Here is a 10488-nt window from a genome sequence, read left to right on the forward strand (position 1 = left end):
CCCCCTTCCCCCACCAAAAATCCAGGCAACACCGTCAACATTCTTTTGGAAATATCCCTTGGTATATTCATAATCCAAATTGTGAATATGTTTTCTACTCTCCACATCATTGCACTAAATAACAAGGGATCCCTTTCCTCCAGTTCCTAATAAATTTTTCTTTACTTTCCCTTAAGCTCTCACAGGCAACCTTCATAAAGATGGTTAGGTTTCTGATAATGGTGTGTTCCAAGCATCTTATACTTTCATTAATACTCTTTCCAAATTCCTTCCAGCTTCAGCCCTCTGCTGGTTTTAAAGTCATTTCACATGTTAGGTTTTGTGCAGCACCCTACTCTTGGCACCAAACATCTGTTTTATTATTATTATTATTATTATTATTATTATTATTTTGCCACATAACAAACCCTGAAATGGAGTGGCTTAAAACTACAAATAATTAATGTCTCACAGTTTCTGTAGGTCAGTAGATTGGTTTAGTTTTTCCTCCTGCTCCAGCCATGTAGGGCATGCCTGCTTCCCCTTCTCCTTCTGCCATGATTATAAGTTTCCTCAGGCCTCCCTAGTCATGCTTCATGTATGACTTTGGAACCGTGAGCCAATTAAACCTCTTTTCTTTATCAACTTAAAAAATAGATAAATAAAATAATAAATAAATAAAGAGTGGTTTAGATGGATAATGCCACCTTTGGGTATCTCATGAGTTTACAGTCCAGAAGTCAGTTGTGACTACAGTCATTTGAAGATTTGACTATATCCAGAAGGTTTGCTTCTAATCACATGGCTATGGATGGGATACCTTGATATATCATTGGCTATTGATAGTAAGTATCAGTTATTTACCACATAGTTCTCTCTGTTGGGCTGCTTGAGTGTCCTCATGACAAGTATTTTAGCTTGTTTGTGCTGCTAACAAAACACCTGAGACCAGGTAGTTTATAACAATGGGGATTTATTTCTTATAGTTTTGGAGGCTGGGAAGTTCAAGATTAAGGTGTTGGGAGGTTTGGTGTCTGGTGAATGCCTCTTCCTAATAGATGGTGCTGTTAGATGTTCTTACACGACATAAGGGACAGAAATGGCAAAAGGGAATGAGCTCTGTGTCCTCATACAACAGAAAGTAGAAGAGTAAAAGGGATCTAAGCTAGTTCCCTCCAGCCCTTTTATAGGACACTCACTAATCCATTTATGAAGGTGGAGCCTTCATACTTAATCACTTCCCCAAAGGCCCCACTTCTCACTATCACCACAATGAGGATTAATTTTCAACATGAATTTTGAAGGGGACACATTCAAACCATATCAACATGACATCTGGCTTCTGTAAAAGTGAACAATTCAAGAAAGAGTAAGATGGAAGCCACAATGTCTTTTATGTCCTAGTGTTAATATCACACTTCATCACATCCCCAATATCTTACTATTGGTGACATAGGTCAGCTCTATGAAAGAGGGCACTATACTAGGACATAACCTGCAGGAGGCAGGATCATTGGGTGACCTTGGAGGTTGGCTATCCCAGTGCCTATGCCAACCAGTTGTTAAATATAGTACTGCTCTTTGAGACCTAGAATATAGGAAGCTTGTAATGGGCTTTACACTTTAGAGGCTTCATGCCTTCCCTCTTCCAGTCTCGCCTTTCTGCAAGTGGCCAAGAGTTCTGTGTATGGGGTCAAGGGGATGTACACACTCAGAGCCCATGCCTCCCAACCCCAAATATTCTCCAGTTACCTGGAGCCCTGAATTTGCTGCCCAATTGGCTCCAAGATCTCAGCCTCAAGAGGCCTTCAGGCTCCACTTCACTGGGTCTGTGCTCCTGAGGGTTAAGTGCACTGTTAAAGTATACTCTTAGCACTAAGTGGTGATCAAGAAGCAGTAGCTGTATGCAAGGAGCAGGGGACAAGTGGGCTTCAGTATCCATATATATGAATATTGAAGCCTTTTGAGGTAAGGAATTGAGTTCAGAGTATGCAGTGAAGTGTTAAGGAATGACAGATGCTAAGGCCTGTGATGTATAACAGAGACCTGGAGTGGTGACTCTGCTATACCCACATCACCAGAACAGAACTTCGAAGAGTCCAAGTGTGGACAGATCCTAAACTGATTCCCAATAATCTTAACCTTCCAACATTCACAATCTTGTATAATTCTCTCCCCTTGAATTGTATTGGCAGGACCTGTGACTTCATTCTAACCAACAGAAAATATATGGCAAAGGTGATGGGATGTCACTCTTGTTATTATGTTGTGAGATTTTACATATGCACATGAACACACACACACACCTCCTTCATCTGGTAATTTGTTATGCAGCAACAGAAAACCAATACACCAGGCCCAGAATTAGGTGGTTTTTGTTTGTTTGTTTGTTTTTTGCTGGAGGGGAGCCCTGGATATTGCAGATACCCAGATGTGTAGTCTTGAACCTCATCCAACCATTCAGAAGCCAGCTTCTGAATGTTTGTGGGTTTTATTTCCCATTATATGGCATACATGCATCCTACCAAGATATCTAGGGTAGTTGCCACATCCTGTGCATCAGGTCTGATCAGCATAATATTATCAATGTAATGGGAGAGCATGATGTCTTGAGGAATGGAGAGGAGATCAAGCTCCCTGAGGACTAGATTATGACATAGGACTAGAGCGTTAATATATTCCTTCATACTGCCTCTGTGAGTAAGATTCCTATTATGACTGCTTCAGCTCTGCCCCTTATTACAGTAACTTTAGCCAACTTGTCTTGTTCATTAAGTATTGCCACTTGGTCTCTTTCACCCTGGGATTACAATATCCCTATCGGATTCAGAAAGACCAATTCAATGGCAGTAATTCTGACTGCCATTTCCACCGTAAGGAGATTATCTATCACAGGGTACTTGCTTGAGAAAATCAATACATTCCTCAACAGCTTATATGAAGCTTCTGTGTGGTGAATTTTTTTTCTCTCTGATAGTAAAGATCATATTAAGCAGTAAAGTACTAGAGAATAATGAGGGAATTCCATTGCTATCGTATGTTACAACATATTAGAAGAAAGCAATAAAAGGTTTAGTACTAGAGAATTAGTATAAATAAAGGACGAATAAAGGTGTCAATGAAGTCCAAAGAAGGAGGTAAGGAAATTTGCAATGAGGATGTCTGAGAAGAATGATTCAAGTAGAGGCACCAGCTGATGACAAGGCCTCTGGGTAGGAGCTGGCGTGGCACATTTGAGGAATGACAAAGAGGCCATATTGACTGGAACTGAGTGAGCAAGGAGGATAGTAGTGGGAAAAAAGAAGTCAGAGAGGTGATGAGGAGGCCAGAATCGTACAGGGCCTGAGACGGCCATTGTAATAATTCTGGCTTTTACTTTGAGGAAAGAAATTCAAAACCATTGTGCGGCTTTCAGTAAAGAAGTGACACAACAATAGTAGCAAACACACTTTTGGACTCTATGTCAGACTCTATTGAAAACTTTAGAGATATTAATGCATTCAATCTTCACAACATCCCTCTAGCAAGTAGGTGCCATTGCCATCCCCATTATTTAAATGAATAAATTGAGACAAGAGAAGTTAGAAAAGTTGTCCAATGATATGCATCTAGTATATGGAAGTGCCAGGCTGCAAAGCCAGGCAGTCTAGACTCAATGCCCATTCACTTAGCTGTTGCAGAGAGCTGCTTCTTCAAATAGGTTCTTAGGTTTTAAAAGGCTCACTTTGACTTCTGCAATTAAATAGAATGTTCAGGCATACTATTTATCAGCTAAGTTTGTTGCCACCAGTATGCCACCAGTGCTGCAAAGAATCAGTCTGTCATGTCAAGCACCAGATGAAGTCTGTGACTTGGGTTTAAGGTCTGTATACTGTTTGCAAAATGCCTACCTTTAGTCAGCAACAATGAGAGACTAAGAAGTTCCTAGGGCCTGTCTTTTCACAGAAACACCATTAAAATGAACAAAAATGGCCAGAATCAACATTATCAGAACTCTGGAATATAGTTAGAGGATTATGGTAACCAAACGAATGTTGAGTACAGAAAAAGGAGACAAACATGGTAAGAGAGCTTTTTGGCATTTTAATAGCCTTCCTCCACTCCCCTTCCTGGTGTGATGTCAGTCTTGAAGATGACAACCTGTATTCCCTGTAGGGACACTGGTTTTCAAAAGGAGCAGAGCATAACTTGTTTCCAAGGAATTGTGTTTATAATATTTTGACCTGTCTGGGGGTTCCTTGAAGGATTGAAACAAGGCACTTGCCTTGTTTTGCCTAACTTGGAACTCCCTCATGGCACCAAAATGTAAGCAGGAGGTGTTCTTTAAAAATATCAGAAAAAAAAAAAAAAAAAAAAGAACAAGCCACTGGCTCCTGGGGCAAAGATTACTGTTTGAGTAAATAATAAACACACTGAAATCCTGTGAGAAAAGCTGGGGCTGGAGTTATGATACTCTGGGGAATAAGGGCTTTGAAAAGCTCCCACATGTAACGGAGAATCTAGAAAGCCATGTACATGCCTGGGGCAGGATGCATGTTGAGACATATCTTGAGAAGGCCCTCAGCTGTCACCTCTGTCTGACTTTAGGCTGAGGGCAAGCAAATAAGAAGGCTAGGGCAGAGTTTAAATGGATTAACTGTCAAAAGAGTCCCCCAATACTGAGTCAATCTGTAATGACCAGCGGGTGCATTTTTTCTACTTTTTTTAGTGGACTCCAGTCATTTGAGGACATTTCTGTCAAGCCACCAGCTGACCACAGGCTAAAGGAACAAAAACTTCTGAGACCTCACATGACAAAGCCTTTTAAAATTACTTTAGAAATGTCATAAAACAAACAAGCAACTGAAATATGCAGCAGGTAACATCAACAAACCATCTAGAGGGGAAAATATAATTTCCATGGTAATTACACTATCACATTCGAAATGTCCAGTATTCATAAAAATTAGGAGGCATGTAAAGAAATAAAAAAAATTGCTAATTCACAAGAATAAATAATATTAACAATGAATGTCCTTTAGGGAGTAAGCCATTGGATTTACCGGACACAGACTTTAAACCAACTGTTTTAAGTATTCTCAAATAAATAAAGGAAACCATAACAAAGTCTCAACAAATAGGGAATATGTATAAAAATATATAAATTATAAAAATAAGTCAAATAGAAGTTCTGGAACTGAAAAGTACAATAAAGCTAAAATTCAAAATTCATGGCCAGGGATGGTAGCTCAAGCCTGTAATCCCAGCACTTTTGGGAGGCCAAGGTGGGCAGATCATGAGGTCAGGAGATCGAGACCATCCTGGCTAACACGGTGAAACCCCATCTCTACTAAAAATACAAAAAGTTAGCTGGGCGTGGTGGCAGGCACCTGTAGTCCCAGCTACTTGGGAGGCTGAGGCAAGAGAATGGCGTGAACCCGGGAGGCGGAGCTTGCAGTGAGCAGAGATCGCGCCATTGCACTCCAGCCTGGAAGACAGCGAGACTCCGTCTCTAAAAAAAAAAAAAAAAAAAATTCACTGGAGGGTTTCAACAACACATTTGAATAGGCAGAAGAATCAGAAAATTAGAAAATGATCAACTGAAATTATGCAGTCTGAGCAGCAGACAGAAAAAAGAATTACAAAAACCTGAACAGAGTCAGAGAAATATAGAACAACACCAAACACATAATCAAATATGAATTATGGTAGTACCAGAAGGAAAAGAAGAAAAGGAGCAGAAAGAATATTTGCAGAATTAATGACTGAAAACTTCAAAAATTTGGTTAAAAAAAAGAAAAATCTACACATGTGAAAGCTTAATGAATTCAACATAAGATAAACATAAAGAGATCTTCCACACTGAGACACCTTATAATCAACTGTCAACAGCCCCAGAGAATCTTGAAAGCAGCAAGAAAGAAGTGAATTGTCCCATATAAACAATCCTCAATAAAATTAACAGCTGATTTCTCATCAAAATCATGGAGACCATGAGGCAGTGACATTTAAAAGGCTGAAATAACTTATTTATTTATTTATTTATTTGACATATTCTTTTAATGGACAGCTACTCAACAATACAGAGAAACAAACTGTGAATAGATCTAATAACATAAACACTTCTTCCAGACATTATGCTGTGAAAAACAAAGCTAGACACAAAAATGTACATGCTGTACGCTTTCATTTATATGAAATTCTAAGACTGACAAAATTATCCTATCATTAAAAAAAATAAAACAGTGGCTGCCTGTTAGCAGAGTGAGAGGGTTTGACTTGGAAGAGATATGGCGAAACTTTCTGAGGTGATATAAAGTATTTTGTATCTTGCTATGGGTTACATTTGTGTCTGCATTGGTCAATACTGTAAAGTTAGGATTGGTAAATTTTAACATATGTAAATCTTACCTCAAAAAGAACTAAAGAAAGAAATATTAATAAAGTGGGAGGAGATGGGAAGAGAGGAGACAGCTAGATGAAAGAAGCGTGGCTGTAATCCTGGCACTTTGGGAGGCCAAAGCAGGAGGATGGCTTGAGCAGGGGAGTTTGAAACCAGCCTGGACAACATAGCGAGACTTTTTCTATACAAATAAGAAAAATATATCAGCCAGGTGTGGTGGCATGTGCCTGTAGTCCCAGCTACTTGGAAGGCTGAGGTGGCAATATTGCATGAGCCCAGGAGGTTGAGGCTGCAGTGAGCTGTGACTGCACCACCGTACTCTAGCCTGGGTGGCAGAGAGAGACTGTCTAAAAAAATAAAGTAAAAAATAAAATGACATAGATAAAACAAGCACAGCATTGATAGTTGATAACTATCAAGGCCAAGTGATAAGGACATGGGAAATACTACACTGTTCTGTTTTTTATATTTATTTTTTTCTTTCCAACTTTTATTTTAGATTCAAGGAGTACATGTGAAAGTCTGTTACATGGGTAAGTTTCGGTCATGGGGGTTTGGTGTACAGATAATTTTGTCACCCAGGTAATCAGCATAATACCTGATAGGTAGCTTTTCAACCTTTCTCCCACCTCCCACCCTCAAGTAGGCCCCTTGTTCCCTTCTTTGTGTCCACATGTACTCAGTGTCTAGCTCCCACATATAAGTGAGAACATGTGGTGTTTGTTTTTTTGTTAATTCTCTTAGAATAATGGCCTCCAGCTCCATCCATGTTGCTCCAGTGGATATTGTTTTGTTCTGTTTTATGATTGCATAGCATTCCATGGTATATATTTACCATCATTTTCTTTATCCAGGTCACCATTGATGGGCATGTAGGTTGATTCTGTGTCTTTGCTATTGTGAATAGTGATACAAGGAACATATGCGTACATGTATCTTTATGGTAGAATGATTTATATTCCTTTGAGTATATACCCAGAAATGGGATTGCTGGTTGGAATGGTAGTTCTATTTTAAGTTCTTTGAGAAACCTCCAGATTGCTTTCCACAGTGGCTGAACTAATTTACAGTCCCACCAGCAGAATATAACCATTTCCTTTTCTCCATAGCCTTGCCAGCATCTGTTATTTTTTCACTTTTTAGTAATATCCATTCTGACTGATGTGAAATGATGTCTCATTGTGGTTTTGATTTACATTTCCCTAATGATTGGTGATACTGAGTCTTTTTTTTCCATATGCTTGTTGGCTGTGTGTATGTCTTTTTTTGAGAAATTTCTATTTATGTCCTTTGTCCATTTGTTAAATGGGGTTGCTTGTTTTATGCTTATGGATTTAAGTTCCTTACAGGTTCTGGATATCAGACCTTTGTCAGATGCATAGTTGGCAAATATTTTCTCCCATTCTGTAGACTGTTTAATCTGTTGATAGTTTCTTTTGCTGTGCAGAAACTCTTTGGTTTAGTTAGGTCCCACTTGTCAATTTTTATTTTTGTTGCAATTGCTTTTGGAGTCCTTGTCATGAAGACTTTGCCAGATCATATGTCCAGAATGGTATTTCTTAGGTTATCTTCTAGGATTTTAATAGTTTTAGGTTTTACATTTAAGTCTTTAATCCACTGTGAGTTGATTTTTGTATATGGTGATGTGTAGGGGTCCACTTTCAATCTTCTCCATATGGCTAGCCAGTTATCCCAGCACCATTTATTGAATAGGGAGTTCTTTCCCCACTGAAATTTTGGTTGACTTTGTCAAATATCATGTGATTGGTTGACTTTGTCAGAGATTATATGGTTGTAGATGTGCAACTTTATTTTGGGTTTCTCTATTCTGTTCCATTGGTCTATGCATCTGTTTTTCTATGAGTACCATGCTATTTTAGTTACTGTAGCCTTGTAGTATAGTTTGAAGTCAGGTAGTGTGAACAAAGCCTCCAGCTTTGTTCTTTTCACAACTTTGTTATAAAAATTTAGGAATAGCATCAAATCTGCAAATGGTTTTGAGCAATATGACCATTTTAAAAATATTGATCTTCCTATCCATGAGCATGGAATGTTTTTCCATTTGTGGGTCATCTCAATTTCTTTCAGCAGTGATTTGTAATTACTATTGCAGAGATCTTTCACTTCTCTGGTAGCTGTATTCCTAGTTATTCTATTCTTTCCGTGGTTATTGTGAACTGGATTGTGCTCTTGATTTGACTTGGATGTTATTGGTGTATAGAAATGCTACTGATTTTTGTGGTTTTGATTTTGTGTCCTGAAACTTTGCTGAGGTTGTTTATCAGATCTGGAAGGCTTTGGGCACAGACTATGGGGTTTTCTAGGTATAGAATCATATAATCAGCAAACAGAAATAGTCTGACTTCCTCTTTTCCTCTTTGGATACCTTTTATTTCTTTCTCTTGCCGGATTGTTCTGCCTAGTACTGTCAGTACTATGCTGAATAGGAGTAGTGAAAGTGGCCATCCTTGTCTTGTTTTGGTTCTCAAAGGGCATGCCTTCAGCTTTTCCCCATTCATGAAAGAACTTTAAATAACCAATAATTTTCTGTGAAACTATCTTTCAGAAATGAAGGTTAACATTGTATTATGTGAATTTCACCTAAAAAAAAAGTGTTAATGCTCATCTTCAACCACTGGAATCATGCTCAGAGTTCTCATGAGATTGTGGGCTCTCAGGAATGAGAACAAATGAAGCAACATCTGGATCATGTCTCTACTTCACACTCACCCTTGGCCATAAATTAATTAACAGGCATCATCAACCACTTTTCCTCTCTCCCATGCCCTTTGCTAATGGGCATATTTGAATGTGTGTAATTAAAGTTATAGATACAACTTTTCTATTCAGCCCTTGGTGATCTGCTTGCTCTTCTCTCCCTTCTTTCCATTGCCAAACAAGACTCTGCTGACCAAGGCTTGTGATAATTGACTGCTTCTTCCCACCTTTACTTCTATTGTAGATCTTGCAATACCCTTAGCTCTCAGGAACTTGCTTCTCCCTTTTACTATTAGTTTGTACCTGGCCTTGACCCACTGTACTCTAAAACTGGGGGCTTTTCCAAGTGCCTCCTACTTCTTTAATCGCTGCTTCTTGGTCTTTTCTATTTGTACCCATTTGTATACTGTTTGTATAATATATATAAATATATATAAATTATGTATATAAATATATAAATAATATATATATATAAATAAATGAGACTCCCACCTAGAGCAGTTTGTTTGCATCTACAAAAGATAAAATATGAAAGCCAATACAATTAACCAAAAAGAATTTTCTCCCCTGATAAAAGAAGAATCTTCCAGAATAGTGACTATATGTTGGAAAGGATATTCCAAGGAGATAGCAACACACTAAGAAATGGGTACAAATAGGAAAATATATATATTTATAAGGCAATAGAAGTCAAGCTCTTCAGCTGTAGCATATCCTGAACACTTTGGTAAGTCAAATATCATCTCCGAGCCTCAGTAAAGTGGGGATAATAAATCCTGTCCTTATAGTTAACACAGTTGTGAAAACAAGATGCAATATGTGAAGACCATTGTAAAGAACATTCGGAGATAATAGAAAATTATCTTTCATAGTGAACATTCATAGAACCACTCAGTGAGAACCCGAGACTTCTCTTTTGATAATTAGTTCCATCTTTATGATGCACTGGATTCTTAGAATTAAGGTTAGAATTGAACCACAGATGCTCAATGAATGCTTATGCACCGAAGTGAATCAATAAAATTTAATGCTATATATTGCCTTCATTTCAAAACATTTTGGACCCTGCTTAGCTAAGTGCAGGGGCATGGGAGCCTGGAGGTAGGGGCAGTGGTAATGATGATGGCTTGTTCTACTGCAATGAGCCAAGTCAGTACTATAAGAAGCAATCTTTGGTAATATCCTGAGTGAACCTCAGGACAGAGACGGCTCATTCCTGTCTGCATTTTCTCCAGCACTGAGCAGTGTTTGGCACATAGTAAGCATCCGGTGATTTTTTTTTTTTTTAATGAAAGAAAGAATGAATGGCAAGATAAAATAAATCCTTATGCCTGGCAATATGATTAATAAAGAAGTCCTGTGGAAATAGTAGTGAACATGAAATCAGAATCCTTAGGTTCTAATCCTGA

This window comes from Trachypithecus francoisi, unplaced genomic scaffold (assembly GCF_009764315.1).
Source record: "Trachypithecus francoisi isolate TF-2019V2 unplaced genomic scaffold, Tfra_2.0 Lachesis_group6, whole genome shotgun sequence".
In the NCBI taxonomy this organism is placed as follows: domain Eukaryota; kingdom Metazoa; phylum Chordata; class Mammalia; order Primates; family Cercopithecidae; genus Trachypithecus; species Trachypithecus francoisi.